The sequence below is a fragment of the Passer domesticus genome, chromosome 6, assembly GCF_036417665.1.
Source record: "Passer domesticus isolate bPasDom1 chromosome 6, bPasDom1.hap1, whole genome shotgun sequence".
NCBI lineage: Eukaryota > Metazoa > Chordata > Aves > Passeriformes > Passeridae > Passer > Passer domesticus.
In genome coordinates this window covers 67,914,427-67,933,235 of record NC_087479.1, presented here as the reverse complement: position 1 = coordinate 67,933,235, position 18,809 = coordinate 67,914,427, and positions in this window count along the sequence as shown.

The window sequence follows — 18,809 nt, the reverse complement described above, 5'->3', positions numbered from 1 at the left end:
GCAGGCAGCCGAGCAGGCCGGGCCACCCGGCCCTGGACACGAACGATGGCCTTTCCCCTGAGAAACAAAAGTCACCAGGCCAGGTTCCTGATGTCAGTTTCCAGGAGGCACTTGGCACTGTCAAACCAGCCACAGTTGCCTGTAGGGGCACCTTGCATCTGGGAGATATCCTCAGCCGTGTGGAATTTCAGCAGGCGGACGGCCATTCAGAGCATCCAGGCCCTGTACATATACAATGGCCTGTCCCCAGAGAAACAAAAGTCACCAGGCCAGGTTCCTGATGTCAGTTTGCAGGAGGCACTTGGCACTGTCAAACCAGCCACTGTTGCCTGTGGGGGCTCCCTTCATCTAGGCGGTATCCTGATCCGTGCGGAATTTCAGCAGGCAGCCGGCCAATCCCGGCCACCCGGCCCTGGATAGCAACGATGGCCTTTCCCCAGAGAAACAAAAGTCACCAGGCCAGGTTCCTGATGTCAGTTTGCAGGAGGCACTTGGCACTGTCAAACCAGCCACAGATGCCTGTGGGGGCACCTTGCATCTGGGAAGTATCCTGAACCGTGCGGAATTTCAGCAGGCAGCTGGCCACTCCGGGCCTAAGGGTCCAGGATATGAAGCATGGCCTTTCCACAGAGAAACAAAAGTCACCAGGCCAGGTTCCTGATGTCAGTTTGCAGGAGGCACTTGGCACTGTCAAACCAGCCACTGTTGCCTGTGGAGGTACCTTCGGTCTGAGAGGGATCCTGATACGTTTCGAATTTCAGCAGGCAGCCGGCCACTCTGGGCCACCGGGCCCTAGAGAGGAACGATGGCCTTTCCCCTGAGAAACAAAAGTCACCAGGTCAGGTTCCTGATGTCAGTTTGCAGGAGGCACTTGGCACTGTCAAACCAGCCACAGATGCCTTGGGGGGCACCTTGCATCTGGGAGGTATCCTGATCCGTGCGGAATTTCAGCAGGCAGCCGGCCACTCCGGGCCTTCGGGTCCAGGATGTGAACCATGGCCTTTCCCCAGAGAAACAAAAGTCACCAGGCCAGGTTGCTGATGTCAGTTTGCAGGAGGCACTTGGCACTGTCAAACCAGCCACTGTTGCCTGTGGGAGCACATTTCATCTGGGATGTATCCTCAACCGTTTGGAATTTCAGGAGGCAGCCGTCCACTACGGGCGACCGGCGCTGGGCACGAACTATGGCCTCTCCACAGAGAAACAAAAGTCACCAGGCCAGGTTCCTGATGTCAGTTTGCAGGAGGCACTTGGCACTGTCAAACCAGCCACAGGTGTCTGTGGGGGCACCTTGAATCTGGGCGGCATCCTGATCCGTTCGGAATTTCAGCAGGCAGCCGGTCACTCTGGGCCTAAGGGTCCAGGATATGAAGCATGGCCTTTCCCCCGAGAAACAAAAGTCACCAGGCCAGGTTGCTGATGTCAGTTTGCAGGAGGCACTTGGCACTGTCAAACCAGCCACTGGTGCCTGTGGGGGCATTTGCTTCTAGGTGGTATCCTCATCTGTGCGGAATTTCAGCAGGCAGCCGGCCACTCCTAGCCACCGGGCACTGGACTTGAACCATGGCCTTTCCCCAGAGAAACAAAAGTCACCAGGCCAGGTTCCTGATGTCAGTTTGCAGGAGGCACTTGGCACTGTCAAACCAGCCACTGTTGCCTGTGGGAGCACATTTCATCTGGGATGTATCCTCAACCGTTTGGAATTTCAGCAGGCAGCCGTCCACTACGGGCGACCGGCGCTGGGCACGAACTATGGCCTCTCCACAGAGAAACAAAAGTCACCAGGCCAGGTTCCTGATGTCAGTTTGCAGGAGGCACTTGGCACTGTCAAACCAGACACAGGTGTCTGTGGGGGCACCTTGAATCTGGGCGGCATCCTGATCCGTTCGGAATTTCAGCAGCCAGCCGGTCACTCTGGGCCTAAGGGTCCAGGATATGAAGCATGGCCTTTCCCCCGAGAAACAAAAGTCACCAGGCCAGGTTCCTGATGTCAGTTTGCAGGAGGCACTTGGCACTGTCAAACCAGCCACTGTTGCCTGTGGAGGTACCTTCGGTCTGAGAGGTATCCTGATCCGTTTGGAATTTCAGCAGGCAGCTGGCCACTCCGGGCCACCGGGCCCTGGACGTGTACAATGGCCTTTCCCCAGAGAAACAAAAGTCACCAGCCCAGGTTCCTGATGTCAGTTTGCAGGAGGCACTTGGCACTGTCAAACCAGCCACAGTTGCCTGTAGGGGCACCTTGCATCTGGGAGATATCCTCAGAATTGTGGAATTTCAGCAGGCGGACGGCCATTCAGGGCATCCAGGCCCTGTACATATACAATGGCCTGTCCCCAGAGAAACAAAAGTCACCAGGCCAGGTTCCTGATGTCAGTTTGCAGGAGGCACTTGGCACTGTCAAACCAGCCACTGTTGCCTGTGGGGGCTCCCTTCATCTAGGCGGTATCCTGATCCGTGCGGAATTTCAGCAGGCAGCCGGCCACTCCGGGCCTTCGGGTCCAGGATGTGAACCATGGCCTTTCCCCAGAGAAACAAAAGTCACCAGGCCAGGTTGCTGATGTCAGTTTGCAGGAGGCACTTGGCACTGTCAAACCAGCCACTGTTGCCTGTGGAGGTACCTTCGGTCTGAGAGGTATCCTGATCCGTTTGGAATTTCAGCAGGCAGCTGGCCACTCCGGGCCACCGGGCCCTGGACGTGTACAATGGCCTTTCCCCAGAGAAACAAAAGTCACCAGGCCAGGTTCCTGATGTCAGTTTGCAGGAGGCACTTGGCACTGTCAAACCAGCCACAGTTGCCTGTAGGGGCACCTTGCATCTGGGAGATATCCTCAGAATTGTGGAATTTCAGCAGGCGGACGGCCATTCAGGGCATCCAGGCCCTGTACATATACAATGCCCTGTCCCCAGAGAAACAAAAGTCACCAGGCCAGGTTCCTGATGTCAGTTTGCAGGAGGCACTTGGCACTGTCAAACCAGCCACTGTTGCCTGTGGGAGCACATTTCATCTGGGATGTATCCTCAACCGTTTGGAATTTCAGGAGGCAGCCGTCCACTACGGGCGACCGGCGCTGGGCACGAACTATGGCCTCTCCACAGAGAAACAAAAGTCACCAGGCCAGGTTCCTGATGTCAGTTTGCAGGAGGCACTTGGCACTGTCAAACCAGCCACAGTTGCCTGTGGGGGCACTTTCCATCTGGGAGGCATCCTGATCCGTGCGGAATTTCAGCAGGCAGCCAGGCACGCCGGGCCGCAAGACCATGGACGCGAACTATGGCCTTTCCCCAGAGAAACAAAAGTCACCAGGCCAGGTTCCTGATGTCAGTTTGCAGGAGCCATTTGGCACTGTCAAACCAGCCACAATTCCCTGTGGGGGCACCTTGCATCTGGGAGATATCCTCAGCCATGCGGAATTTCAGCAGGCGGAGGGCCACTCAGGGCCTCCCGGCCCTGGACATATACTATGGCCTTTCCCCAGAGAAACAAAAGTCACCAGGCCAGGTTCCTGATGTCAGTTTGCAGGAGGCACTTGGCACTCTCAAACCAGCCACAGTTGCCTGTAGGGGCACCTTGCATCTGGGCGGCATCCTGATCCGTACAGTATTTCAGCAGGCAGAAGGGCACACAGGGCCGCTAGGCTCTGGAGACGATCTATGACCTTTCCCCAGAGAAACAAAAGTCACCAGGCCAGGTTCCTGATGTCAGTTTGCAGGAGGCACTTGGCACTGTCAAACCAGCCACAGATGCCTGTGGGGGCATCTTGCATCTGGGAAGTATCCTGAACCGTGCAGAATTTCAGCAGGCAGCTGGCCACTCCGGGCCTAAGGGTCCAGGATATGAAGCATGGCCTTTCCACAGAGAAACAAAAGTCACCAGGCCAGGTTCCTGATGTCAGTTTGCAGGAGGCACTTGGCACTGTCAAACCAGCCACTGTTGCCTGTGGAGGTACCTTCGGTCTGAGAGGTATCCTGATCCGTTTCGAATTTCAGCAGGCAGCCGGCCACTCTGGGCCACCGGGCCCTAGAGAGGAACGATGGCCTTTCCCCTGAGAAACAAAAGTCACCAGGTCAGGTTCCTGATGTCAGTTTGCAGGCGGCACTTGGCACTGTCAAACCAGCCACAGACGCCTTTGGGGGCACCTTGCATCTGGGAGGTATCCTGATCCGTGTGGAATTTCAGCAGGCAGCCGGCCACTCCGGGCCTTCGGGTCCAGGATGTGAACCATGGTCTTTCGCCAGAGAAACAAAAGTCACCAGGCCAGGTTGCTGATGTCAGTTTGCAGGAGGCACTTGGCACTGTCAAACCAGCCACTGTTGCCTGTGGGAGCACATTTCATCTGGGATGTATCCTCAACCGTTTGGAATTTCAGGAGGCAGCCGTCCACTACGGGCGACCGGCGCTGGGCACGAACTATGGCCTCTCCACAGAGAAACAAAAGTCACCAGGCCAGGTTCCTGATGTCAGTTTGCAGGAGGCACTTGGCACTGTCAAACCAGCCACAGGTGTCTGTGGGGGCACCTTGAATCTGGGCGGCATCCTGATCCGTTCGGAATTTCAGCAGGCAGCCGGTCACTCTGGGCCTAAGGGTCCAGGATATGAAGCATGGCCTTTCCCCCGAGAAACAAAAGTCACCAGGCCAGGTTGCTGATGTCAGTTTGCAGGAGGCACTTGGCACTGTCAAACCAGCCACTGTTGCCTGTGGAGGTACCTTCGGTCTGAGAGGTATCCTGATCCGTTTGGAATTTCAGCAGGCAGCTGGCCACTCCGGACCACCGGACCCTGGACGTGTACAATGGCCTTTTCCCAGAGAAACAAAAGTCACCAGGCCAGGTTCCTGATGTCAGTTTGCAGGAGGCACTTGGCACTGTCAAACGAGCCACAGTTGCCTGTAGGGGCACCTTGCATCTGGGAGATATCCTCAGAATTGTGGAATTTCAGCAGGCGGACGGCCATTCAGGGCATCCAGGCCCTGTACATATACAATGGCCTGTCCCCAGAGAAACAAAAGTCACCAGGCCAGGTTCCTGATGTCAGTTTGCAGGAGGCACTTGGCACTGTCAAACCAGCCACTGTTGCCTGTGGGGGCTCCCTTCATCTAGGCGGTATCCTGATCCGTGCGGAATTTCAGCAGGCAGCCGGCAAATCAAGGCCACCAGGCCCTGGATAGCAACGATGGCCTTTCCCCAGAGAAACAAAAGTCACCATGCCAGGTTCCTGATGTCAGTTTGCAGGAGGCACTTGGCACTGTTAAACCAGCCACTGTTGCCTGTGGGGGCACCTTGCATCTGGGAAGTATCCTGATCCGTGCGGAATTTCAGCAGGCAGCTGGCCACTCCGGGCCTAAGGGTCCAGGATATGAAGCATGGCCTTTCCCCCGAGAAACAAAAGTCACCAGGCCAGGTTCCTGATGTCAGTTTGCAGGAGGCACTTGGCACTGTCAAACCAGCCACTGTTGCCTCTGGAGGTACCTTCGGTCTGAGAGGTATCCTGATCCGTTTCGAATTTCAGGAGGCAGCCGGCCACTCCGGGCCACCGGGCCCTAGAGAGGAACGATGGCCTTTCCCCTGAGAAACAAAAGTCACCAGGTCAGGTTCCTGATGTCAGTTTGCAGGAGGCACTTGGCACTGTCAATCCAGCCACAGATGCCTTTGGGGGCACCTTGCATCTGGGAGGTATCCTGATCCGTGCGGAATTTCAGCAGGCAGCCGGCCACTCCGGGCCTTCGGGTCCAGGATGTGAAGCATGACCTTTCCCCAGAGAAACAAAAGTCACCAGGCCAGGTTCCTGATGTCAGTTTGCAGGAGGCACTTGGCACTGTCAAACCAGCCACAGTTGCCTGTAGGTGTACCTTGCATCTGGGCGGCATCCTGATCCATTCGGAATTTCAGCAGGCAGCTGGCCACTCCGGGCCTAAGGGTCCAGGATATGAAGCATGGCCTTTCCACAGAGAAACAAAAGTCACCAGGCCAGGTTCCTGATGTCAGTTTGCAGGAGGCACTTGGCACTGTCAAACCAGCCACTGTTGCCTGTGGGGTCTCCTGTCATCTGGAGGCTATCCTGATTCATGCGGAATTTAACCAGGCAGCCGGCCACTCCGGGCCACCGGGCCCTGGACATGTACAATGGCCTTTCCCCAGAGAAACAAAAGTCACCAAGCCAGGTTCCTGATGTCAGTTTGCAGGAGGCACTTGGCACTGTCAAACCAGCCACAGTTGCCTGTGGGGGCACATTCCATCTGGGAGGCATCCTGATCCGTGCGGAATTTCAGCAGGCAGCCGAGCAGGCCGGGCCACCTGGCCCTGGACACGAACGATGGCCTTTCCCCTGAGAAACAAAAGTCACCAGGCCAGGTTCCTGATGTCAGTTTGCAGGAGGCACTTGGCACTGTCAAACCAGCCACTGTTGCCTGTGGGGGCTCCCTTCATCTAGGCGCTATCCTGATCCGTGCGGAATTTCAGGAGGCATCCGGCCAATCCAGGCCACCCGGCCCTGGATAGCAACGATGGCCCTTCCCATGAGAAACAAAAGTCAACATGCCAGGTTCCTGATGTCAGTTTGCAGGAGGCACTTGGCACTGTCAAACCAGCCACAGATGCCTGTGGGGGCACCTTGCATCTGGGAAGTATCCTGATCCGTGCGGAATTTCAGCAGGCAGCTGGCCACTCCGGGCCTAAGGGTCCAGTATATGAAGCATGGCCTTTCCACAGAGAAACAAAAGTCACCAGGCCAGGTTCCTGATGTCAGTTTGCAGGAGGCACTTGGCACTGTCAAACCAGCCACTGTTGCCTGTGGAGGTACCTTCGGTCTGAGAGGTATCCTGATCCGTTTCGAATTTCAGCAGGCAGCCGGCCACTCTGGGCCACCGGGCCCTAGAGAGGAACGATGGCCTTTCCCCTGAGAAACAAAAGTCACCAGGCCAGGTTCCTGATGTCAGTTTGCAGGAGGCACTTGGCACTGTCAAACCAGCCACTGGTGCCTGTGGGGGCATTTGCTTCTAGGTGGTATCCTCATCTGTGCGGAATTTCAGTAGGCAGCCGGCCACTCCTAGCCACCGGGCACTGGACTTGAACCATGGCCTTTCCCCAGAGAAACAAAAGTCACCAGGCCAGGTTGCTGATGTCAGTTTGCAGGAGGCACTTGGCACTGTCAAACCAGCCACTGTTGCCTGTGGGAGCACATTTCATCTGGGATGTATCCTCAACCGTTTGGAATTTCAGGAGGCAGCCGTCCACTACGGGCGACCGGCGCTGGGCACGAACTATGGCCTCTCCACAGAGAAACAAAAGTCACCAGGCCAGGTTCCTGATGTCAGTTTGCAGGAGGCACTTGGCACTGTCAAACCAGCCACAGGTGTCTGTGGGGGCACCTTGAATCTGGGCGGCATCCTGATCCGTTCGGAATTTCAGCAGGAAGCCGGTCACTCTGGGCCTAAGGGTCCAGGATATGAAGCATGGCCTTTCCCCTGAGAAACAAAAGTCACCAGGCCAGGTTGCTGATGTCAGTTTGCAGGAGGCACTTGGCACTGTCAAACCAGCCACTGTTGCCTGTGGAGGTACCTTCGGTCTGAGAGGTATCCTGATCCGTTTGGAATTTCAGCAGGCAGCTGGCCACTCCGGGCCACCGGGCCCTGGACGTGTACAATGGCCTTTCCCCAGAGAAACAAAAGTCACCAGGCCAGGTTCCTGATGTCAGTTTGCAGGAGGCACTTGGCACTGTCAAACCAGCCACAGTTGCCTGTAGGGGCACCTTGCATCTGGGAGATATCCTCAGAATTGTGGAATTTCAGCAGGCGGACGGCCATTCAGGGCATCCAGGCCCTGTACATATACAATGGCCTGTCCCCAGAGAAACAAAAGTCACCAGGCCAGGTTCCTGATGTCAGTTTGCAGGAGGCACTTGGCACTGTCAAACCAGCCACTGTTGCCTGTGGGGGCTCCCTTCATCTAGGCGCTATCCTGATCCGTGCGGAATTTCAGCAGGCAGCCGGCCACTCCGGGCCTTCGGGTCCAGGATGTGAACCATGGCCTTTCCCCTGAGAAACAAAAGTCACCAGGCCAGGTTGCTGATGTCAGTTTGCAGGAGGCACTTGGCACTGTCAAACCAGCCACTGTTGCCTGTGGGAGCACATTTCATCTGGGATGTATCCTCAACCGTTTGGAATTTCAGGAGGCAGCCGTCCACTACGGGCGACCGGCGCTGGGCACGAACTATGGCCTCTCCACAGAGAAACAAAAGTCACCAGGCCAGGTTCCTGATGTCAGTTTGCAGGAGGCACTTGGCACTGTCAAACCAGCCACAGTTGCCTGTGGGGGCACTTTCCATCTGGGGGGCATCCTGATCCGTGCGGAATTTCAGCAGGCAGCCAGGCACGCCGGGCCGCAAGACCATGGACGCGAACTATGGCCTTTCCCCAGAGAAACAAAAGTCACCAGGCCAGGTTCCTGATGTCAGTTTGCAGGAGCCATTTGGCACTGTCAAACCAGCCACAATTCCCTGTGGGGGCACCTTGCATCTGGGAGATATCCTCAGCCATGCGGAATTTCAGCAGGCGGAGGGCCACTCAGGGCCTCCCGGCCCTGGACATATACAATGGCCTTTCCCCAGAGAAACAAAAGTCACCAGGCCAGGTTCCTGATGTCAGTTTGCAGGAGGCACTTGGCACTCTCAAACCAGCCACAGTTGCCTGTAGGGGCACCTTGCATCTGGGCGGCATCCTGATCCGTACAGTATTTCAGCAGGCAGAAGGGCACACAGGGCCGCTAGGCTCTGGAGACGATCTATGACCTTTCCCCAGAGAAACAAAAGTCACCAGGCCAGGTTCCTGATGTCAGTTTGCAGGAGGCACTTGGCACTGTCAAACCAGCCACAGATGCCTGTGGGGGCATCTTGCATCTGGGAAGTATCCTGAACCGTGCAGAATTTCAGCAGGCAGCTGGCCACTCCGGGCCTAAGGGTCCAGGATATGAAGCATGGCCTTTCCACAGAGAAACAAAAGTCACCAGGCCAGGTTCCTGATGTCAGTTTGCAGGAGGCACTTGGCACTGTCAAACCAGCCACTGTTGCCTGTGGAGGTACCTTCGGTCTGAGAGGTATCCTGATCCGTTTCGAATTTCAGCAGGCAGCCGGCCACTCTGGGCCACCGGGCCCTAGAGAGGAACGATGGCCTTTCCCCTGAGAAACAAAAGTCACCAGGTCAGGTTCCTGATGTCAGTTTGCAGGAGGCACTTGGCACTGTCAAACCAGCCACAGATGCCTTTGGGGGCACCTTGCATCTGGGAGGTATCCTGATCCGTGCGGAATTTCAGCAGGCAGCCGGCCACTCCGGGCCTTCGGGTCCAGGATGTGAACCATGGTCTTTCCCCAGAGAAACAAAAGTCACCAGGCCAGGTTGCTGATGTCAGTTTGCAGGAGGCACTTGGCACTGTCAAACCAGCCACTGTTGCCTGTGGGAGCACATTTCATCTGGGATGTATCCTCAACCGTTTGGAATTTCAGGAGGCAGCCGTCCACTACGGGCGACCGGCGCTGGGCACGAACTATGGCCTCTCCACAGAGAAACAAAAGTCACCAGGCCAGGTTCCTGATGTCAGTTTGCAGGAGGCACTTGGCACTGTCAAACCAGCCACAGGTGTCTGTGGGGGCACCTTGAATCTGGGCGGCATCCTGATCCGTTCGGAATTTCAGCAGGCAGCCGGTCACTCTGGGCCTAAGGGTCCAGGATATGAAGCATGGCCTTTCCCCCGAGAAACAAAAGTCACCAGGCCAGGTTGCTGATGTCAGTTTGCAGGAGGCACTTGGCACTGTCAAACCAGCCACTGTTGCCTGTGGAGGTACCTTCGGTCTGAGAGGTATCCTGATCCGTTTGGAATTTCAGCAGGCAGCTGGCCACTCCGGGCCACCGGACCCTGGACGTGTACAATGGCCTTTTCCCAGAGAAACAAAAGTCACCAGGCCAGGTTCCTGATGTCAGTTTGCAGGAGGCACTTGGCACTGTCAAACGAGCCACAGTTGCCTGTAGGGGCACCTTGCATCTGGGAGATATCCTCAGAATTGTGGAATTTCAGCAGGCGGACGGCCATTCAGGGCATCCAGGCCCTGTACATATACAATGGCCTGTCCCCAGAGAAACAAAAGTCACCAGGCCAGGTTCCTGATGTCAGTTTGCAGGAGGCACTTGGCACTGTCAAACCAGCCACTGTTGCCTGTGGGGGCTCCCTTCATCTAGGCGGTATCCTGATCCGTGCGGAATTTCAGCAGGCAGCCGGCAAATCAAGGCCACCAGGCCCTGGATAGCAACGATGGCCTTTCCCCAGAGAAACAAAAGTCACCATGCCAGGTTCCTGATGTCAGTTTGCAGGAGGCACTTGGCACTGTTAAACCAGCCACTGTTGCCTGTGGGGTCTCCTGTCATCTGGAGGCTATCCTGATTCATGCGGAATTTAACCAGGCAGCCGGCCACTCCGGGCCACCGGGCCCTGGACATGTACAATGGCCTGTCCCCAGAGAAACAAAAGTCACCAAGCCAGGTTCCTGATGTCAGTTTGCAGGAGGCACTTGGCACTGTCAAACCAGCCACAGTTGCCTGTGGGGGCACTTTCCATCTGGGAGGCATCCTGATCCGTGCGGAATTTCAGCAGGCAGCCGAGCAGGCCGGGCCACACGGCCCTGGACACGAACGATGGCCTTTCCCCTGAGAAACAAAAGTCACCAGGCCAGGTTCCTGATGTCAGTTTGCAGGAGGCACTTGGCACTGTCAAACCAGCCACAGTTGCCTGTAGGGGCACCTTGCATCTGGGAGATATCCTCAGCCGTGTGGAATTTCAGCAGGCGGACGGCCATTCAGAGCATCCAGGCCCTGTACATATACAATGGCCTGTCCCCAGAGAAACAAAAGTCACCAGGCCAGGTTCCTGATGTCAGTTTGCAGGAGGCACTTGGCACTGTCAAACCAGCCACTGTTGCCTGTGGGGGCTCCCTTCATCTAGGCGGTATCCTGATCCGTGCGGAATTTCAGCAGGCAGCCGGCCAATCCAGGCCACCCGGCCCTGGATAGCAACGATGGCCTTTCCCCAGAGAAACAAAAGTCAACATGCCATGTTCCTGATGTCAGTTTGCAGGAGGCACTTGGCACTGTCAAACCAGCCACAGATGCCTGTGGGGGCACCTTGCATCTGGGAAGTATCCTGATCCGTGCGGAATTTCAGCAGGCAGCTGGCCACTCCGGGCCTAAGGGTCCAGGATATGAAGCATGGCCTTTCCCCCGAGAAACAAAAGTCACCAGGCCAGGTTCCTGATGTCAGTTTGCAGGAGGCACTTGGCACTGTCAAACCAGCCACTGTTGCCTGTGGAGGTACCTTCGGTCTGAGAGGTATCCTGATCCGTTTCGAATTTCAGGAGGCAGCCGGCCACTCCGGGCCACCGGGCCCTAGAGAGGAACGATGGCCTTTCCCCTGAGAAACAAAAGTCACCAGGTCAGGTTCCTGATGTCAGTTTGCAGGAGGCACTTGGCACTGTCAAACCAGCCACAGATGCCTTTGGGGGCACCTTGCATCTGGGAGGTATCCTGATCCGTGCGGAATTTCAGCAGGCAGCCGGCAAATCAAGGCCACCAGGCCCTGGATAGCAACGATGGCCTTTCCCCAGAGAAACAAAAGTCACCATGCCAGGTTCCTGATGTCAGTTTGCAGGAGGCACTTGGCACTGTTAAACCAGCCACTGTTGCCTGTGGGGTCTCCTGTCATCTGGAGGCTATCCTGATTCATGCGGAATTTAACCAGGCAGCCGGCCACTCCGGGCCACCGGGCCCTGGACATGTACAATGGCCTTTCCCCAGAGAAACAAAAGTCACCAAGCCAGGTTCCTGATGTCAGTTTGCAGGAGGCACTTGGCACTGTCAAACCAGCCACAGTTGCCTGTGGGGGCACATTCCATCTGGGAGGCATCCTGATCCGTGCGGAATTTCAGCAGGCAGCCGAGCAGGCCGGGCCACCCGGCCCTGGACACGAACGATGGCCTTTCCCCTGAGAAACAAAAGTCACCAGGCCAGGTTCCTGATGTCAGTTTGCAGGAGGCACTTGGCACTGTCAAACCAGCCACTGTTGCCTGTGGGCGCTCCCTTCATCTAGGCGCTATCCTGATCCGTGCGGAATTTCAGCAGGCAGCCGGCCAATCCAGGCCACCCGGCCCTGGATAGCAACGATGGCCTTTCCCCAGAGAAACAAAAGTCAACATGCCAGGTTCCTGATGTCAGTTTGCAGGAGGCACTTGGCACTGTCAAACCAGCCACTGTTGCCTCTGCAGGTACCTTCGGTCTGAGAGGTATCCTGATCCGTTTCGAATTTCAGCAGGCAGCCGGCCACTCTGGGCCACCGGGCCCTAGAGAGGAACGATGGCCTTTCCCCTGAGAAACAAAAGTCAGCAGGCCAGGTTCCTGATGTCAGTTTGCAGGAGGCACTTGGCACTGTCAAACCAGCCACTGGTGCCTGTGGGGGCATTTGCTTCTAGGTGGTATCCTCATCTGTGCGGAATTTCAGCAGGCAGCCTGCCACTCCTAGCCACCGGGCACTGGACTTGAACCATGGCCTTTCCCCAGAGAAACAAAAGTCACCAGGCCAGGTTGCTGATGTCAGTTTGCAGGAGGCACTTGGCACTGTCAAACCAGCCACTGTTGCCTGTGGGAGCACATTTCATCTGGGATGTATCCTCAACCGTTTGGAATTTCAGGAGGCAGCCGTCCACTACGGGCGACCGGCGCTGGGCACGAACTATGGCCTCTCCACAGAGAAACAAAAGTCACCAGGCCAGGTTCCTGATGTCAGTTTGCAGGAGGCACTTGGCACTGTCAAACCAGCCACAGGTGTCTGTGGGGGCACCTTGAATCTGGGCGGCATCCTGATCCGTTTGGAATTTCAGCAGGCAGCCGGTCACTCTGGGCCTAAGGGTCCAGGATATGAAGCATGGCCTTTCCCCTGAGAAACAAAAGTCACCAGGCCAGGTTCCTGATGTCAGTTTGCAGGAGGCACTTGGCACTGTCAAACCAGCCACTGTTGCCTGTGGAGGTACCTTCGGTCTGAGAGGTATCCTGATCCGTTTGGAATTTCAGCAGGCAGCTGGCCACTCCGGGCCACCGGGCCCTGGACGTGTACAATGGCCTTTCCCCAGAGAAACAAAAGTCACCAGGCCAGGTTCCTGATGTCAGTTTGCAGGAGGCACTTGGCACTGTCAAACCAGCCACAGTTGCCTGTAGGGGCACCTTGCATCTGGGAGATATCCTCAGAATTGTGGAATTTCAGCAGGCGGACGGCCATTCAGGGCATCCAGGCCCTGTACATATACAATGGCCTGTCCCCAGAGAAACAAAAGTCACCAGGCCAGGTTCCTGATGTCAGTTTGCAGGAGGCACTTGGCACTGTCAAACCAGCCACTGTTGCCTGTGGGGGCTCCCTTCATCTAGGCGCTATCCTGATCCGTGCGGAATTTCAGCAGGCAGCCGGCAAATCAAGGCCACCAGGCCCTGGACAGCAACGATGGCCTTTCCCCTGAGAAACAAAAGTCACCAGGCCAGGTTCCTGATGTCAGTTTGCAGGAGGCACTTGGCACTGTCAAACCAGACACAGGTGTCTGTGGGGGCACCTTGAATCTGGGCGGCATCCTGATCCGTTCGGAATTTCAGCAGGCAGCCGGTCACTCTGGGCCTAAGGGTCCAGGATATGAAGCATGGCCTTTCCCCCGAGAAACAAAAGTCACCAGGCCAGGTTGCTGATGTCAGTTTGCAGGAGGCACTAGGCACTGTCAAACCAGCCACTGGTGCCTGTGGAGGTACCTTCGGTCTGAGAGGTATCCTGATCCGTTTGGAATTTCAGCAGGCAGCTGGCCACTCCGGGCCACCGGGCCCTGGACGTGTACAATGGCCTTTCCACAGAGAAACAAAAGTCACCAGGCCAGGTTCCTGATGTCAGTTTGCAGGAGGCACTTGGCACTGTCAAACCAGCCACAGTTGCCTGTAGGGGCACCTTGCATCTGGGAGATATCCTCAGAATTGTGGAATTTCAGCAGGCGGACGGCCATTCAGGGCATCCAGGCCCTGTACATATACAATGGCCTGTCCCCAGAGAAACAAAAGTCACCAGGCCAGGTTCCTGATGTCAGTTTGCAGGAGGCACTTGGCACTGTCAAACCAGACACAGGTGTCTGTGGGGGCACCTTGAATCTGGGCGGCATCCTGATCCGTTCGGAATTTCAGCAGGCAGCCGGTCACTCTGGGCCTAAGGGTCCAGGATATGAAGCATGGCCTTTCCCCCGAGAAACAAAAGTCACCAGGCCAGGTTGCTGATGTCAGTTTGCAGGAGGCACTAGGCACTGTCAAACCAGCCACTGGTGCCTGTGGAGGTACCTTCGGTCTGAGAGGTATCCTGATCCGTTTGGAATTTCAGCAGGCAGCTGGCCACTCCGGGCCACCGGGCCCTGGACGTGTACAATGGCCTTTCCCCAGAGAAACAAAAGTCACCAGGCCAGGTTCCTGATGTCAGTTTGCAGGAGGCACTTGGCACTGTCAAACCAGCCACAGTTGCCTGTAGGGGCACCTTGCATCTGGGAGATATCCTCAGAATTGTGGAATTTCAGCAGGCGGACGGTCATTCAGGGCATCCAGGCCCTGTACATATACAATGCCCTGTCCCCAGAGAAACAAAAGTCACCAGGCCAGGTTCCTGATGTCAGTTTGCAGGAGGCACTTGGCACTGTCAAACCAGCCACTGTTGCCTGTGGGGGCTCCCTTCATCTAGGCGGTATCCTGATCCGTGCGGAATTTCAGCAGGCAGCCGGCCACTCCGGGCCTTCGGGTCCAGGATGTGAACCATGGCCTTTCCCCAGAGAAACAAAAGTCACCAGGCCAGGTTGCTGATGTCAGTTTGCAGGAGGCACTTGGCACTGTCAAACCAGCCACTGTTGCCTGTGGGAGCACATTTCATCTGGGATGTATCCTCAACCGTTTGGAATTTCAGGAGGCAGCCGTCCACTACGGGCGACCGGCGCTGGGCACGAACTATGGCCTCTCCACAGAGAAACAAAAGTCACCAGGCCAGGTTCCTGATGTCAGTTTGCAGGAGGCACTTGGCACTGTCAAACCAGCCACAGTTGCCTGTGGGGGCACTTTCCTTCTGGGAGGCATCCTGATCCGTGCGGAATTTCAGCAGGCAGCCAGGCACGCCGGGCCGCAAGACCATGGACGCGAACTATGGCCTTTCCCCAGAGAAACAAAAGTCACCAGGCCAGGTTCCTGATGTCAGTTTGCAGGAGCCATTTGCCACTGTCAAACCAGCCACAATTCCCTGTGGGGGCACCTTGCATCTGGGAGATATCCTCAGCCATGCGGAATTTCAGCAGGCGGAGGGCCACTCAGGGCCTCCCGGCCCTGGACATATACAATGGCCTTTCCCCAGAGAAACAAAAGTCACCAGGCCAGGTTCCTGATGTCAGTTTGCAGGAGGCACTTGGCACTCTCAAACCAGCCACAGTTGCCTGTAGGGGCACCTTGCATCTGGGCGGCATCCTGATCCGTACAGTATTTCAGCAGGCAGAAGGGCACACAGGGCCGCTAGGCTCTGGAGACGATCTATGACCTTTCCCCAGAGAAACAAAAGTCACCAGGCCAGGTTCCTGATGTCAGTTTGCAGGAGGCACTTGGCACTGTCAAACCAGCCACAGATGCCTGTGGGGGCATCTTGCATCTGGGAAGTATCCTGAACCGTGCGGAATTTCAGCAGGCAGCTGGCCACTCCGGGCCTAAGGGTCCAGGATATGAAGCATGGCCTTTCCACAGAGAAACAAAAGTCACCAGGCCAGGTTCCTGATGTCAGTTTGCAGGAGGCACTTGGCACTGTCAAACCAGCCACAGATGCCTTTGGGGGCACCTTGCATCTAGGCGGTATCCTGATCCGTGCGGAATTTCAGCAGGCAGCTGGCCACTCCGGGCCTAAGGGTCCAGGATATGAAGCATGGCCTTTCCACAGAGAAACAAAAGTCACCAGGCCAGGTTCCTGATGTCAGTTTGCAGGAGGCACTTGGCACTGTCAAACCAGCCACTGTTGCCTGTGGGGTCTCCTGTCATCTGGAGGCTATCCTGATTCATGCGGAATTTAACCAGGCAGCCGGCCACTCCGGGCCACCGGGCCCTGGACATGTACAATGGCCTTTCCCCAGAGAAACAAAAGTCACCAAGCCAGGTTCCTGATGTCAGTTTGCAGGAGGCACTTGGCACTGTCAAACCAGCCACAGTTGCCTGTGGGGGCACATTCCATCTGGGAGGCATCCTGATCCGTGCGGAATTTCAGCAGGCAGCCGAGCAGGCCGGGCCACCCGGCCCTGGACACGAACGATGGCCTTTCCCCTGAGAAACAAAAGTCACCAGGCCAGGTTCCTGATGTCAGTTTGCAGGAGGCACTTGGCACTGTCAAACCAGCCACTGTTGCCTGTGGGGGCTCCCTTCATCTAGGCGCTATCCTGATCCGTGCGGAATTTCAGCAGGCATCCGGCCAATCCAGGCCACCCGGCCCTGGATAGCAACGATGGCCCTTCCCCAGAGAAACAAAAGTCAACATGCCAGGTTCCTGATGTCAGTTTGCAGGAGGCACTTGGCACTGTCAAACCAGCCACAGATGCCTGTGGGGGCACCTTGCATCTGGGAAGTATCCTGATCCGTGCGGAATTTCAGCAGGCAGCTGGCCACTCCGGGCCTAAGGGTCCAGGATATGAAGCATGGCCTTTCCACAGAGAAACAAAAGTCACCAGGCCAGGTTCCTGATGTCAGTTTGCAGGAGGCACTTGGCACTGTCAAACCAGCCACTGTTGCCTGTGGAGGTACCTTCGGTCTGAGAGGTATCCTGATCCGTTTCGAATTTCAGCAGGCAGCCGGCCACTCTGGGCCACCGGGCCCTAGAGAGGAACGATGGCCTTTCCCCTGAGAAACAAAAGTCAGCAGGCCAGGTTCCTGATGTCAGTTTGCAGGAGGCACTTGGCACTGTCAAACCAGCCACTGTTGCCTGTGGGGGCATTTGCTTCTAGGTGGTATCCTCATCTGTGCGGAATTTCAGTAGGCAGCCGGCCACTCCTAGCCACCGGGCACTGGACTTGAACCATGGCCTTTCCCCAGAGAAACAAAAGTCACCAGGCCAGGTTGCTGATGTCAGTTTGCAGGAGGCACTTGGCACTGTCAAACCAGCCACTGTTGCCTGTGGGAGCACATTTCATCTGGGATGTATCCTCAACCGTTTGGAATTTCAGGAGGCAGCCGTCCACTACGGGCGACCGGCGCTGGGCACGAACTATGGCCTCTCCACAGAGAAACAAAAGTCACCAGGCCAGGTTCCTGATGTCAGTTTGCAGGAGGCACTTGGCACTGTCAAACCAGCCACAGGTGTCTGTGGGGGCACCTTGAATCTGGGCGGCATCCTGATCCGTTCGGAATTTCAGCAGGCAGCCGGTCACTCTGGGCCTAAGGGTCCAGGATATGAAGCATGGCCTTTCCCCTGAGAAACAAAAGTCACCAGGCCAGGTTGCTGATGTCAGTTTGCAGGAGGCACTTGGCACTGTCAAACCAGCCACTGTTGCCTGTGGAGGTACCTTCGGTCTGAGAGGTATCCTGATCCGTTTGGAATTTCAGCAGGCAGCTGGCCACTCCGGGCCACCGGGCCCTGGACGTGTACAATGGCCTTTCCCCAGAGAAACAAAAGTCACCAGGCCAGGTTCCTGATGTCAGTTTGCAGGAGGCACTTGGCACTGTCAAACCAGCCACAGTTGCCTGTAGGGGCACCTTGCATCTGGGAGATATCCTCAGAATTGTGGAATTTCAGCAGGCGGACGGCCATTCAGGGCATCCAGGCCCTGTACATATACAATGCCCTGTCCCCAGAGAAACAAAAGTCACCAGGCCAGGTTCCTGATGTCAGTTTGCAGGAGGCACTTGGCACTGTCAAACCAGCCACTGTTGCCTGTGGGGGCTCCCTTCATCTAGGCGCTATCCTGATCCGTGCGGAATTTCAGCAGGCAGCCGGCCACTCCGTGCCTTCGGGTCCAGGATGTGAAACATGGCCTTTCCCCAGAGAAACAAAAGTCACCAGGCCAGGTTGCTGATGTCAGTTTGCAGGAGGCACTTGGCACTGTCAAACCAGCCACTGTTGCCTGTGGGAGCACATTTCATCTGGGATGTATCCTCAACCGTTTGGAATTTCAGGAGGCAGCCGTCCACTACGGGCGACCGGCGCTGGGCACGAACTATGGCCTCTCCACAGAGAAACAAAAGTCACCAGGCCAGGTTCCTGATGTCAGTTTGCAGGAGGCACTTGGCACTGTCAAACCAGCCACAGTTGCCTGTGGGGGCACTTTCCATCTGGGAGGCATCCTGATCCGTGCGGAATTTCAGCAGGCAGCCAGGCACGCCGGGCCGCAAGACCATGGACGCGAACTATGGCCTTTCCCCAGAGAAACAAAAGTCACCAGGCCAGGTTCCTGATGTCAGTTTGCAGGAGCCATTTGGCACTGTCAAACCAGCCACAATTCCCTGTGGGGGCACCTTGCATCTGGGAGATATCCTCAGCCATGCGGAATTTCAGCAGGCGGAGGGCCACTCAGGGCCTCCCGGCCCTGGACATATACAATGGCCTTTCCCCAGAGAAACAAAAGTCACCAGGCCAGGTTCCTGATGTCAGTTTGCAGGAGGCACTTGGCACTCTCAAACCAGCCACAGTTGCCTGTAGGGGCACCTTGCATCTGGGCGGCATCCTGATCCGTACAGTATTTCAGCAGGCAGAAGGGC